We start from the raw sequence: 14,073 nt of genomic DNA, 5'->3' as shown, positions 1-14,073 counted from the left end.
TTTTTAAAACTGGATAAGTCAATTTGAGTTGGGTAGCAGGGTTTGAAAAACCCCTTTGGTCATGTTATGAAAAGAAGCCTCAAACAAGTGAAATTGTCTTGGTTAGTTTTCTACTGATCAGATCCTACAGTCTGAAGGACACACGTTTTTATGCCTTTATAATAATTATTTTTACTTTAATAAAAAATCCTGTTCCTTTACAATGAAATTAAATTCATTTTTTATTTGTTTAGCTCTTTGCATAAGAGTAATTGGCACTTGCAAATCACAAAAAATTTAGAGAAAACCCAGAGGGTCAGACAAAGTTGTAATGTAAAGACAAAAACAACAGGAAGATAAGAAGTTTCTTTAACACTTCAAGCGATATGATATGGAAGCATTTAGGCTGACAGGTTCTTAGAAAAGAAATTAAAGTCCTTTTATGGACCAATCCATGATTGCTGTATCATAACTAATGCACAGAAAGAATGAAGCTTTTACAAGACGCACCAAAAGTTTGGTTTTGTATCAACAGGTAAGGAAGAGTGCTGGCTGTATTTTCAGTGCCTGACTAGAATGATAATAACAATTATTTCTCAGGGATTGTTTAACAGAGAATTTAAAGATGTATGGTATGTGTATCATATAATTGGCATCTGTATTGCCTCAGGACTGAATCAATGTAATCCAAGACTGCAGCTACATAAACTTCCCCTCTCCTGTAAGGGAAAGTTTTCTTTGGGTGATGGTAGGCTGCAGAGCCATGATGAATTGCATAAATATCTATTTAACTATTTTGAGGCTGAATTGAATAAGAAAGACTTCATTAATTTCAAGAGTATCTTTAAAATTTTATTTATTTTGGATTGGAAATAAAGATGAAAAGAATTAGAAAGAAAAATAGATATTCTACTGATGCATTTCTCTATCACTCTGCTACAGAAAATTGTTTTTATAGCAGTACTTTTGCTATTTGTCTCAGATGCAGATTTACCAGATATCAGGACAGAAAAAGTGGGAAGAAAAATGTCCTTGGCACAGCCTTGTACAATCTTGTACAATCCCCAAGTGCCCCACGTCACTTGAGGCAGTACCTGGCACAGCCCTGCCCCTAATGCTGTCTCCTCATTATCAAAGTAGCTGGGGAAAGCAAAAGACTTCTGGATACACACCAGAAGTTATTTTCAAACTCTTCCTGTCTCTTAGGGAAAACAATGGATTTTGAGAAGGCAATGAGGAAGGAATAATTGAATAAGGTATGAATATCCATTGTTAAGTACAAATGGTTTAAAGAACATCTCTGAAATCTGGTGCCATGAAAGCCCTTCTGCCAGACATGCACTGTGACTTTCAAAGTTAGGATTTTCCTCCTTTTACATGATGTCCACCAGCCCATTCTTATTTGGTGTAATATTTTGTGCTCCATCCTGCTGGATTTCCTCACCCATGTTGGTGCTCTTGCTCTGGCCCTGTCTGCAGCTCCTTGGCTCCCACAGAGCCCAGTACAGTGTGCTTTGCTGTCTGCCCAGTTATCCTGACAACAAGCTCCACCAAAGCTGGCTGTGTTTAATACTGAATCCTGCAAATGCTTTTTATTGGGAGTTTAGAGCACCCCTTGAGCCAGGCTTGCTTGTGATATCTGTATTTAGGACCTGTGTCTCTCCCAGGCATGAATACCCTGATTTCTTGCTACTTCTAACTGCAGAAATCTTCTGTCCCTCACAACCCAGCTTCTCACACTTAGGTGCAAAAGTGACCCTGCCTGAGCTGATGGGCCTGGGCAACTCCACAGAGAAAGAGCAAGACCTTCTGCAGTTCTGGCATGATTGCACAAATTCAGCTGGTTTGCAATGCTTCAGCTCTCCATTTCCCAGGAATAAGGAGGAGAACTAATCAAATCAATCCAAACAGATAATCACCACCAGGCAAGCAGATATTGCCTTTAAACCCTTTCCATCTACTCTATCTGATCCTCATATTCCTATTGACATAAAATAGACCCCACTCTCCTCCAGGACTGTCAGAATGGAGGAAGCATTCAGTGATGCAGATAAAGGTGGGAGCAGCACTTACAAGGTTTCTCTCCTTCCCTGAAAGGTATCAACCTGCATCATTAAGGATTGAGACCTGCTACTTTAAGATGAGCTGCAATAAATTCTGTCTTGATTATTGCCTCATTTCGGTTCCAAACTATCAATATCAACATATGGCTTAAACACCACTAAAGCAGAACACAAATCCATGGATGACTTCATTTGTTGTACAAATGTTAGTGAAATAGAAACAAAAAAGATTAAGTGATTGACATTTCTGGAGAACATGTGCATTTTAAAGTCACTGTTATTCCACTAGTATCTAAACTGCAAGAATAACAGTAAATTTGACTTAACAGGGAGACAAAAGAGGCAGGTGAGTACTCTGAATGTGGATTGCTGTATTTTCTCCCTTCTGACTGCTGAAGGTTATCATTGCTGAATAATAGGAATTCTGAGGTCTTGGTAGTTATTTTGCTCATTTCAGTCCAAGACATCCCTGACTTATGCCTTAAATATGAAGATTTATAGAAAATCTTCGTTAGGCTTAAATAGGTTTCAGTTCAGTAGAGTCCTTGGCATAAGCAATGTGTCAGATGTCAAAGGAAAATTAAGAAAATAGTTTTGAATGTTCCATGAAACCTCTGGAAAGCCAGATAAGACAATATTCAAAGGAAAGAGGAAAAGGCAAAATGCACAGCCTCTTTATGGTGGTTACATGATAACTCATCAATAACAGTCTCCTATGCCTTCTTTGGGTCCTTGACACAGTTTTTGCCCTGTGCTGTAAGATAATCCTGAAACTAACTCAGCTGTAATCTTAAATCAAAGAAGAACACTTGGGAGATAGGTAGGAGGACTAATAGTTCAACAACAACAAAAAACATCCTTAACTTACACGGAGAATCAGGATGCGCAGATATCTCCTTTGAGTCCAGAAGCGCCTTTTTTGGATCTGCAATTTTTTTTTTTTTTTTTTTTTTTTTTTTTTTTTTTTTAATGTGAAAAGTACCAGTAACTTTTTATACAAAAAACTTCTTAAAAGAGCAACCTTAAAAGATGGATCTGATCACTTGGACTCAGTAACAACCTTCCTAGGTCATAGAGTATTTTTAATTAACCTGATGTTCCAGTTATATTAATTACCCGTGTGGTTCCAGGTTAAGGCAATATTCACTGCTTCCCCACCTCAATTTAAAAGCAGTGATGCTTTGCACATTACGCCACTGTGCTTCTGTTATTCCCATGGCTCAGGAACATATTGAAAAAGGTTCTGTAAACATATGTTTAAACTGGGAAGTATTTTCAGATGAAAGACGTATGGAAGGGAAAAGGCCTTCCAGAAAAAGGAGAAAACCCCAAACACTAAAATGAAGTATCAGTGAGCATTACCAAAAGTTCAGCTTTACCACTAAATGCAGCCTTTATAATTGCTTGCTGAATGAGAGCAGGCCATCAGCACTCCATCCTGTATAAAGGGTGATGTCTGTGCACACCATTTGCCTATTATTTCTAAATGGAGAGTCTGAATGCAGTCTGAGACCATCTGAGGCACAAAGGAGAGTCCATGGCTCAGTGACAGTCTGGGCTCAGCAAAGCTGGCCTGGGTGGGGTTCCAGGCTAGCAGGGAGCTGCCAAGCCAAATCGCTAAGAGCAAACCACGTTGGGAAGTGAGTCCTACAGGCTTTCATAGCCCATACACTCTCTTTCATTAAATAACTCTGAATTGTCCCTAAGCCAGTCCTAGAGAGTTAGTGGTTTGGTAGCCAGCCAGCATCTTGTTACAAACTTTCTGGCACCAACTAGTAATGTTTGTAACAAATTCTATGGATGTGTTAACCTATGGAATTTGGAAACTCTTGCTTAGAGGTCCCCAAAGACGATGAACTTCAGTACTCTCACAACTTATGTCATGAAGATCTTTCCCAAAAAAAACCCATCATCAAGACTTGTACTCAAGAAATAAACCAGAAAATTGTATGTTTCATTAACTGCTGCATAGTGTCTTTTTCTTTTCCAGATAGTGGGATATCCATAAGCAGGTCATGACTGTCTCTTATGTATATATGACAAATACTTTTCCTCTGGATTGATTATAAAAAAATTGCACTCACATGGCAAAATGAGAAGATTGTTGCTTAATAGCAATTTGTAATGTAAATCACAGGGTGCTGTTTTTCTACATATTTTCCATAATTGCACGGATAAAGAAGAAATTCTGAAAAGGCTGTTTCAAGACAAAAAACAGGCTTGCTGTCAGTAGACAGATGCCTTACTGGACTCTGTGGTGTCCTTAGTGGAGGAGCTCCAAAGGCTTTGCACAGCGGTAAAATCCATGCTAGGTCATGCAGCTGCATTCTAGTGCCTCTAGCTTGAAAACTGGGTTTGGCAAATTATTGTAGATATGACTGAATTTGGGGGCTCTGCTCCTAAAGCACTTGTAACTGTCTCTTTCTCAAAAGAGAAGAGAATTCTCCTGAAATGAAGACATATTGTAAAGCATTCCCTAAGATTCTTGGTACAGTAATTTCTTATGAGTAGGTAGGACAATTACTCACATGGTGTTTGGAGGCCACCATGAACATTGGAGCCCAGTATGTTGTCAAAGAGCTGGGATTTGAGGTTTTGATTCTGATTTGACTGGAGAACTGGTTGGTGTCTACCTCACTGCAGCTTGTAAGAAAAGGCTCTACTGCCCCAAAGCCATGCTTTAGAAACAGTAAAGGTATCCAGAGTAAAGGTACCCTCTGAGGCAGCAGGAGAATTTCAGAAGGGCTCTTAAGGATTTATACAAATGACTGAAGGCTCCAATAAAACACGTGGAAATGTGGTGGCATTTGGAAACATATATTAAGTATGCTGATTTTTCCCACAGCAAAGGCAGGCAGCTCTTTTTGTCCTCCTTTTAGTCAATTATGGTTAATTATTGATATGATAGAACTTTATATGGATTTTTATATGGCTTATGCAGTTGGGGATTTTTTGGGGTTTTTTGGTTGCTATTTTTGATTTTCAGGGTTGTTTCTGTTTTGGTTATTTTGCTTGGTTGGTTTTTTTTAAATTTCTTCTTGTAGAGGTCAGTAGATGCAATTATTTGTGTGGCTAATTCATGAGTCATTGTTTAAGAGATGAGGATGATGATTCACTTTGACAAGGCTATTAATAGGTGCTCAGCACTATATTTTAAGGTCTTGGAAGATTCAGTCCCCTTTCCTTTCACAAGGAAATTTAATGTTGTAAGTCTTTTACTAGCTTAGCTGTTATGCCAGAAGCACATCATTCACAGGATTACCCTCTGTGAACAAGTCAACATGAGAACTAATAGAGAGTTTTAAATGAGAGCTGACTTACACAACTCATGCCAGAGGATACATGACCTAGTGATGGTGTCTGGGAACTATCTCCTCTCTCTTTCATTTTCTTTTCTTGTTTAGCCCTTTTCCCCTCCCCTTGCATTGCACATGGGCTGTTCATAGTCTCAGGCTGTGCTCACAGACCCAGACATGGACAAATGCAGGTGCCTCTTCTGGGACCTGAGGATGGGCAAGGCAGCTTTTTCCTGCTTGTGTCAGGAGTTCCATCAGTGCAATGCTGCTGCTGAGATGATTCATTCTTTCTCCCTGTGGGATTTATTCACTTGGGATAGGCTGTAAACTATGCTGGGATGAAGAAGAGATCAGTCTGGAATTCTCAGACGTTGAGCAAAGTCTTTGCTGGTTCATGTAGATTTACTTTTTGGGCTCTCGTGTGCAGCGACTGGGTCCTGTGACTGCAGCCCACTGGGGAGCTGCACAGACCTGCATAAAAACCTACACAGGAGGGACATCTGGCATGGCCTGCTACCCCCCTGCTGTGTGAAGGCCAGCCCCACCTCACTATTAGCTCAGGTTTCTCAGAACCTGTCCAGCAAAGTATGAAACCTTCCAAACCCAGAGCTGTGGAGCTCTCTGTGGAGCTGCCTGGGCAGAAGTGCAGTGAGCAGGGCTGATCATTGCCCAGGAGGTGACACTGGCTGAGGTCAAGGGGAACCCTGACTCCAGTTCTGTCTTTCTCAGCACAAGACAGGATCAGCCTCACAGAGTGAGTCCAAGGGAGGGGTCACCAGGGTGGTGGGGGGCTGGAGGGAGTGAGGTGGAAGGAGAAGCTGAAGCAGCTGGCTTATTTTAGCCTGGAGAAGGAACAGCTGAAGGGAGATCTCCTCACTGCCTGCAGCTACCTACTAGGGAAGCTGAATCCAGATTCTTATGAGAGATTCACAGGGAAAGGGCAAAAGGCAACAGACAGGGCTTGGAAGACAGGAAATTCCAGTCAGCTATTAAGAATTGTTTTTTCACTGGAAGAGCAGGAAAATGTGAAGCAGATTGGCTGGAGAAGTGCTGGAGTCTCCATCCTTGGAGATGCTCAGAACTCAAAAGGACTAGTCCAGAGTAAGCAGATTTAGTGCAGGTATTGGATTAGAGTAACTACTCCAGCTCTTTCTACGTACATTTTTTTGTATTTCTATCATACATAGTAGATCAGAACTGTCTCAAAACCAGCGCTGCACTGCACAGGCACAGGTGTGTGACTACCACTCCTTTCCTTGTCAGAGAGCATTGAAAGAGTGGGAGAGGCAGAGCATTTCAGTAGATCTACCTGAAATTTCTTAATGGAAAATCCTAAACTAGCAGACAAATGGAACTCTAAAACAAAAACACCCCAAAAGAAAGATAAAGTATTTTAAGTTGATCAAAATTTTGTACAATTCTGTACAGAACTTGTTAGTCTCAGCTTATGTTTCCTTTTTCTGTCCTTTTTAATTACTAAACACAAACCCAAATTCTTGCATAAAAAAGGCTATGTGATGCAGATGGAGAAATGTAGAAATGTGAAAATATTAAAATGACAATTCTTCTTTCATTTCTGCCCCTGGTTTAGGACCATTGTGATGTAATCTGATTTAGGACTTTGAGACATTGTGTGAGCCATCCTCTGAGGCTGATTTCGACTCTTTCAGCAAATGCTCTTCTCTCTGGTAAGTTTTTGTCAGAGGTCTGTGCGCAGTTTGCTAATTCTCTTCATGCCACAGTAAACTTCAGTGAAGTCAATAGCTACTCTGGCAACAAAGCAGAAATGAAAGAGACTCTCTATTTTCAGAGCTCCAAAATAGCCACTGATCCATCCTTTGGAAAATACTGCTCTCAGGGGGGTCTGGTGAAGTGGTGTTGGGTTTCCAAACGGACAGAGAAACAGGCAAGCGTATTCTTGAGCATTTCATGCTGACTCTCAGTGAAGTGACAAGGATGGCTTCCCTGGGGGGCTGGCTAGCTATAGGGTGAGATTAAAGAGATGACTTTACCCCTGCTAAATTAGGTGCCAGGGATTACTGCCTCTCCTGTGTCAGTGTCTGCTCACTGGAACCTCTGCTGGCACCGAGCTCTGCTGAATGTGGTGGCAAGCCCTGTCACCAGGGTCCCCTGCCACTCCAAAGTACAGATTTAAAGGCAATCTTGAATCCGGAAGGGAAGAAGGAAGAGAGTGTAATGCTGTGCTGTTTCAGCTGCTAATTGTGCCCAGATTAGTTAATTAGATAATTAACATAAGAATGCTCTCTTTTCATATTAGAGCATCATACATTTACAATAGAGCTGTTCATAAGTAGAGTGCTATGCTGTGGGAAACACTAATTAATTTTGCAAATTTGGACCTTTAATTGCTAAAGTGCTGTGCTTTCTCAATGTTTGTTTTAGAGTAATGTTAACTGATTACTGCCTGTTTGGAGAAGTATTTATTCTCTCTGCCAGTTGGACACATTCCTCTTGCTGTGCAACCAGAATCCCAGTTTATTTGCAATATTAACTGCACTGCACTTCAGAGGAGCCTGCAAGAGATGAGATTGTCTGTAAGCCCAGCCAACATTGGACCCAGTAGCTGCAAAAGCAATGCAGCCCATCATTTCCAGTTAGGACACATCCCAGTCATATATCTCTGCAGCCTGCATACTCGATTATTGGAACAGCATTCATCCTGGCTTCAAAGCAGAATCTGGAAAAACTGCAGCTGGCAGATGCAACCACCTGCTTCCTTTTCAGCAGTTCTCAGAAAACATCAATCCACGTACCAGGCACTTTGCTGGCTCCCTAATGATCTCTGAGTCAATTTTCAGGGCCTTATGCTGAGTTCTCAGAAGCACTTATGTGAGCTGGGGAAGCATCAGCAGTATCTGCAGGGTTTTGATGGTCTCCTCCTCAGACTGCAGCTCCTTCTACCCCAAGAGAATTAGATGTATGGGCAGCTCTGCAGCACCAGCACCATCCCCTCCACTCAAGGAGTAAATCAGCAGCTATTGAACCAGAAAGAAAGCAAGCCTCCATGGGATTCTCTTGCCCAACAACACTTGCATTTTCTTGGGTAAAGGGAGACATGGGCTTGCTTCCTTCTCCGAGGCTTCTTTATGCAACACATAAAAATATTGAGTTAGGAAATTGGAGCAGAGTTCTTCGTTATCCCTTCCCCACCTAGCTAGGAGCATCAGCTGTGGCCAGTTTTCTTCTGGTGTGTATGGGAACACAGTGTTCCCACCCTTGACAATCATGAGGAAACACAAAAATCTCTAAATTAGCAAAAGGTCTGTGTGTTCTCAGAAACACCTTGAGGTGAGATTTAAGAGTTATTTTTTTTGCTTCTGGCTGACATCTGCAGTAGAAATGTAGATGCTGGTCCAAAATGCTTACTTGCTATGTTGCATAGAGGGCTTAGCTGCCTAGCTCAGGGATATTGAGACTAATCTGAACAGAAGATGTCAATGTTCAGAACTTTCTGAATCTTTTGGTGAGTGAGAGCTGACTCAACTGTACAAAAGTCTTACCTGTGACTAATCACTGGCTGAAAAGTTTCAAGTTAGCCACTCATTCAGCAAATCCGAGTCAGCAAAACTCAGATACCGAAGCTGAATACGGGGATGAGCTCTAAAGAAATGCTTTCAACCTTTTCCACTTGCTCAACTAATTTTTCCAGTAGCTTAACCAGCTTCAACAGGGGAAATAGAACAAAAAACAATAGAAACATATGCTGAATAGATGCATATAAAGATTTTTAATATGAGCTTGATCATTTTGAGAAATGAGTGCAAATATTTCCACTGTGATATTGTTGCACCTTAAACCTTAGCAGCACTCCTGGAAGAAGGGGGAACAAGAAGAAAATATGTCATTAATTGTGGGACAAAGGGTGTGGAAAGGAACCTTTAGTAGGGGAGGGGCTGTATGACAGTGGAAATTACATGATACATTTACTTGTTACTCGTATTTTGCTTTGAGCCTAAACTGCTGCTGTTTTCATTGCAGGCTTCAAGTTGCTGCAATCATTCATTGAGGTAACAGTACAAAGCTGCCAATTTGAAAATAAGGCTTTGCTCAGTAGCAGAAGAAAATGAGAAATTCAAGGGTAAGTCTGAAGATTACAAGGACCTTGAAAATCCTACAGAAATTGAGCCTTTTAATTTAAGTAAGAAAAGAAATTAAGGTTCAGATTTTGCTGTCTGTCTGTTGAGTTAGTCCTATTGATTCCAGGTAGGCCACACATTATTAAGTACCATAACAGGTTTTAGATAATTACAGTATTCATCCCTTGGGTAGTATACTTTTTAGGTTTTATGTCTTGACTTTTATCCCCTAGATTATTTCCAGTGCTAGGAATTTTTTCAAGCATGAAAAGACCAGGCAAAATGTTTCTTAGAAGCGTCTTCAATGCTTTTTTTGAGTGCAATTATTTGGTCTTATGTACCTTGTTCATCCAGTAAGTTCTAATTTTTTTCTAAGCCTTTATATTTCTGAACCAACAAGGTTCACATTTGCTTTACTGAGGGGCAGGATATTGAGCCCATGTACTTGTTTTATTATATTCTGAAGATATGTCTACACCTAATAATACAGTTTCTGAATGTCTGCTTTCTTCTGACTTTTCCTTTACTCACAGTATTTTTCCTGAAGCAAAGCCCTTCACTTATTCCAGCTCAGTGTCTACTGTGCTGCCCAGTAATGTTTTCCAATATTTGTAAGGATTTTGGTTTTTTGAAAACATCCTCCATAACCTTTGGAAGCTTGTGCTGTTTGTAGTGAAGCCATCTTTAGCCATGGAGGTCAGAAAGCAGCGATGTGCAGAAGACAGCCCTTCTGCTTGTACAGCAGCTCCACCAGGCAGAGGTTTCTGCAGCTGGGGGAAGTTTAGCTGGATTCCAGCCCTGCAGCATCTGCAGAATTCACTGCCTGACTGCAGTAAGGCTTGAGAACATGACACCTTCTCCCCCCTGCTTTCTCCCTCTGGTTCTTGCACGTACACACGTATGTGCACTCCCTGTTGAGACACAGTTCAGCAGCTATATGTGCAAAAGTCTTGTCTCTCCTGAGATTATTCATTTCCTCATGTGCTGCTTCATGTAGCAAATGGTGCTACAAGGTGCCCTGTTTGTAGTAATGCCCACAGGAGACACTTTTTGTGTTTCTCATCAGGGCTGCCTGTGCAAGAGGAGCAGAGTCAAAGCTGCTGCTTAACCAAGGCCACGTCTCACAGGGGAAACCTCTGTTCCTATTGATCTGCTGGGTTTGGATGTAAATTCTTTTCCCCTCCACCATTTTAGTACTGTTGATAGCACTAGTGTGGACTCATTTTAAACTAACATTAAAAAAAAAGGATTTGCAGGTGTAGCTTAACTTTTGGGAAGGAATAGGGAGAAGCACAGCTCTATCAACAAGAGCTACATCACTACAAAGAGAGTTTCCCATCTGGGAAGAGTGTTTTCCACTTCTTGGTGTCAGTGAAACTTGAGTGGGAGCCCTGCAATTACTGTGGGAGTATGGGGAAAGATGTAGCAATGGAATTAATAAGGTGTTAAGATGGAAAGCATGTTCTAGCAAAGGATTGTCAAAAGTATTGATGACTGAAGGTGAAAATACAAGGCAACTCTCAGTTAATATTTTGGCAGAACATTTCTGTATAAGATGCAGGCTATTTATGGCAGCTTCTCAAGGAATTAGTGATCTTTGAAGAGGTGCTGAAGTGGCAGAAGCAGCAGTGACATTTGTTGTTTCTGTAGTACTGATTCAGACACGCAATGTTGACTTTATCGAGACATTCTCTTTCAATATAGTTTACTCAATCACAAGAGTGCCTGGACAACTAAATGTGTGTGTGTGTGTGCGCGTGTGTGTGTATAAAAACATGACAAAGAAATACTTTGAGAAGTATTGTTTCCTAGCCAAATATTGAATATGTGTTAATTGTTAATTCTACTTTTTTAATTCCAGAAATTTTGTTGACTTGAGAGGGCTTTGACTCAGATGTTTAACCAATGGAGAGATGCCCACTTTGGTACAAATATGTTGATGGAAGAAGTTGCCATTCTCATGTACTCATCACTGTCTGCAGGGGTGATTGCTGTCACCAGCAATTTCCCCGTTAAAGTCACTTAAGCTATCTTAATTGATTTTTCCTGAAGTAAATTAGAGTGCTCTGACAGCCTGCTCTGCCAGCCCTCTGATGAAGGCTGCAGCCTCCAGAAGGGTGGTGATTGAACTGGCACTTACGGATCTATAAGAGGAAAGGAAAGATGGTTTTTGTCTGTGCCTAATCAGACAACAATTCCTGAGAACTTTTCTGGGACTTTTAGATTTTTTAAAAATTTTGTTGTTATTTCTAGATTATAAACAACATAATGCACCATGCTCATTGTGTTTTTTAATGCTATGTCCACTTTTAGCTATGGCAAAATTGTTTTTAATACTTGTCCTTTAGAAAATGCTGTGATGTTGAAATCAAAATGTCCTTCAAGACAGTATTGATTTGAATGAGATCCGGCTGTGAAAAATGGCTTAAATAGAGTTGCTATAATGTGTTATGAATTTTCTGGAATAGAATAATGTAATTCATCATTTTAATGTTACTTCTGGAAGTTTTTCTTTCATATTTCTGCTGAAAGAAAACATTTTGATTAAGCAGACAAGGGTTGACCCAAAATGCCTTCTTTTGATTAAGAAGCTTTAAGTAAAAAAATGTCTTTGTGCTTTGATTTGTTGTTGGACCAACATTACAAATGGCAGAATTGCTATGAATCTGTAAAAATGTATCAGAGTAGGCACATGGTGCAGGTGACCTCTCTAGGAAGGAAACCCTCTCTGGGTTTCAAGTTGTAAGTCCCCAAAATAAGTGCGTTAAATTATCAGGATGGCTAGCTGGATAAAAATTCTTGTGTGGATCCTACTGTTGTGTGAGCAGTTATGTCACTGAAAGGGTTTATTTCTGTCCTGGCTTTATTGGCTCCATCAGTAACTTGAATAGAGGGGTCTACAAAAGAGTCACAGAGGGACCTTTACAAGGGCATGCAGTGATAGGATAAGGGTTGATGGCTTTAAATTAGCAGAAATCAGATTTCAATTAGATAGAAGGAAGAGATTTTTAACAATGAGGGTGATGAGGCACTGGAACAGGTTCCCCAGAGAGGGAGTAGATGCTTCATTCCTGGAAGTGTTCAAGGCCAGGGTGGGTAGGGCTTAGAGCAAACTGGTCTAGTGGAAGATGTCCATGCCCACAGTGAGGTGTGGGAACCAGAGCCAGCTAGGTCTTTAAATCCCTTCCAGCCCAAACCATTCTATGAATTACCTCCATCAGTAAAATCCACGGATAAACCTCTCAGTTTTGGGCAAAGCCTGTGCCTGAAGAATGAAAAGTTTGATTCTGGTTCAATTTATTTGGGAGAAAATATAAATTAATGCACTTTTTCTTACCTTTTAGCTGCATTCTCTAGTAACATATAACGTGAAAGACAATAAAGATCAGATGCAATAAAGTTTCTTTACAAAGAGACTGAAAGTAAATCCCATATTATTCCAAGTCCTCTGAAGGCACAAACTGCTGCTCTGAGCATGTTGAACCCTTGTTTATTGTGAACTTCTGATGAAAGAGACAGGAGTGTGGCACTGGGCATCCTGCTGTGCAGAAGGACAACACAAATGACTACAACACTGAGAAGACAAATGAGCACACAGAAGGGCACATTAGTAATTGTGACCCCTCATTATTCGGCACTGTCCTATTCAGTACCATAATTTTGGTGGTAATTACTACTAATTGTTTTAATTTCTCCCTCCTGAGCTTTCTTAGAGTTCTTACCATGAGGTCAGTTTTTCTCAGCTGCCTTCAAATATGATAAATGTAAATTTCATTTTTATATTCGAGTCAGGACTTTGTAGAAATGCCTTCTTCCTCTTTGTGCAAGTAGAGAAAAGAGGCAGGAGGAAATGCTAGAGGCTCCACTGCTTTGCTTTAATCCTTCTCTAAGAATTATTAAAAGTGAAGCCCCTAAGTAAACACCTGGGTGTGGGAGCTGGGAGAAGGACATCCACTTCTACCAGGGCATGATCAGCAGCAGCCTGCTGGGAATGGGGATGGATCCTTCATTCCTAGCTGTCCTTCTGTCAAGGTGAAAGGATTTCTGAAATGCATTTCCATACAGGGAAAAAAAAAAAAAACCAAAACAAAAAACAAACAAAGAAAAGAAAACCACCCAGATGGAAACTACATAAATTAACTAAGATGAGCAAAGCTGGCAAAGCAAGGCTTTCTGGCCTTTAATTTAATAATTCAGGGGCAGGGGGTGGGGGTCAAAAGGGAGCTAGATGAAACTTCAGGAAAAATCTGAATCCTTTGGTAAGTTTTTCTTTAAAGGAAATTTAGAAAAATACTTTGGCTTTGTCTTTGTGTTTCTCTATCATCTCAGTTAAATTGGATGTTTCTATGACATTCTTTTTCACTACAAAGTAACTTTAATTAGCTCTCCTATGGTGTAAACCTTTCCAGTTTAGAAAAATACCGTTACATTAAATGTCCATGTTCTCAGGCTTGCAGCTGCCTGCACTTGTGAGGCAGTCATGGAAAAGGAAAAACACAAAATTGAGGTGGGAGGAAGGTTTTGATTTGGACTCTTCATGGTGGGAACAAGTCATTAAACAAATGTTCAGTTTCCAGATTTGGAAAAATTACTGAGTATATTTTGCAGAGCTGCTTTAGAAGCAGCTGAGTAAGAGCA

The 14,073-nt window shown here is 40.5% G+C and overlaps 1 long non-coding RNA gene across 2 annotated transcripts in view; it reads left to right on the top strand.

Moving 5' to 3' along the window:
- Positions 1-14,073, top strand: part of LOC113459036 (uncharacterized) — a 51,404-nt gene that overhangs the window by 19,740 nt on the left and 17,591 nt on the right. For both annotated transcript variants that reach the window (XR_003379846.2, XR_012580505.1), the window contains exons 2-3: positions 6,930-7,026; positions 9,338-9,437. This is a non-coding gene — a long non-coding RNA (uncharacterized LOC113459036). The remainder of the gene's footprint in view (positions 1-6,929; positions 7,027-9,337; positions 9,438-14,073) is intronic.

Source organism: Zonotrichia albicollis, chromosome 5 (assembly GCF_047830755.1).
Source record: "Zonotrichia albicollis isolate bZonAlb1 chromosome 5, bZonAlb1.hap1, whole genome shotgun sequence".
Taxonomy (NCBI): Eukaryota; Metazoa; Chordata; class Aves; order Passeriformes; family Passerellidae; genus Zonotrichia; species Zonotrichia albicollis.
Note: the sequence above shows the minus strand (reverse complement) of the source record. Positions and strands in the feature narration are given on the sequence as shown.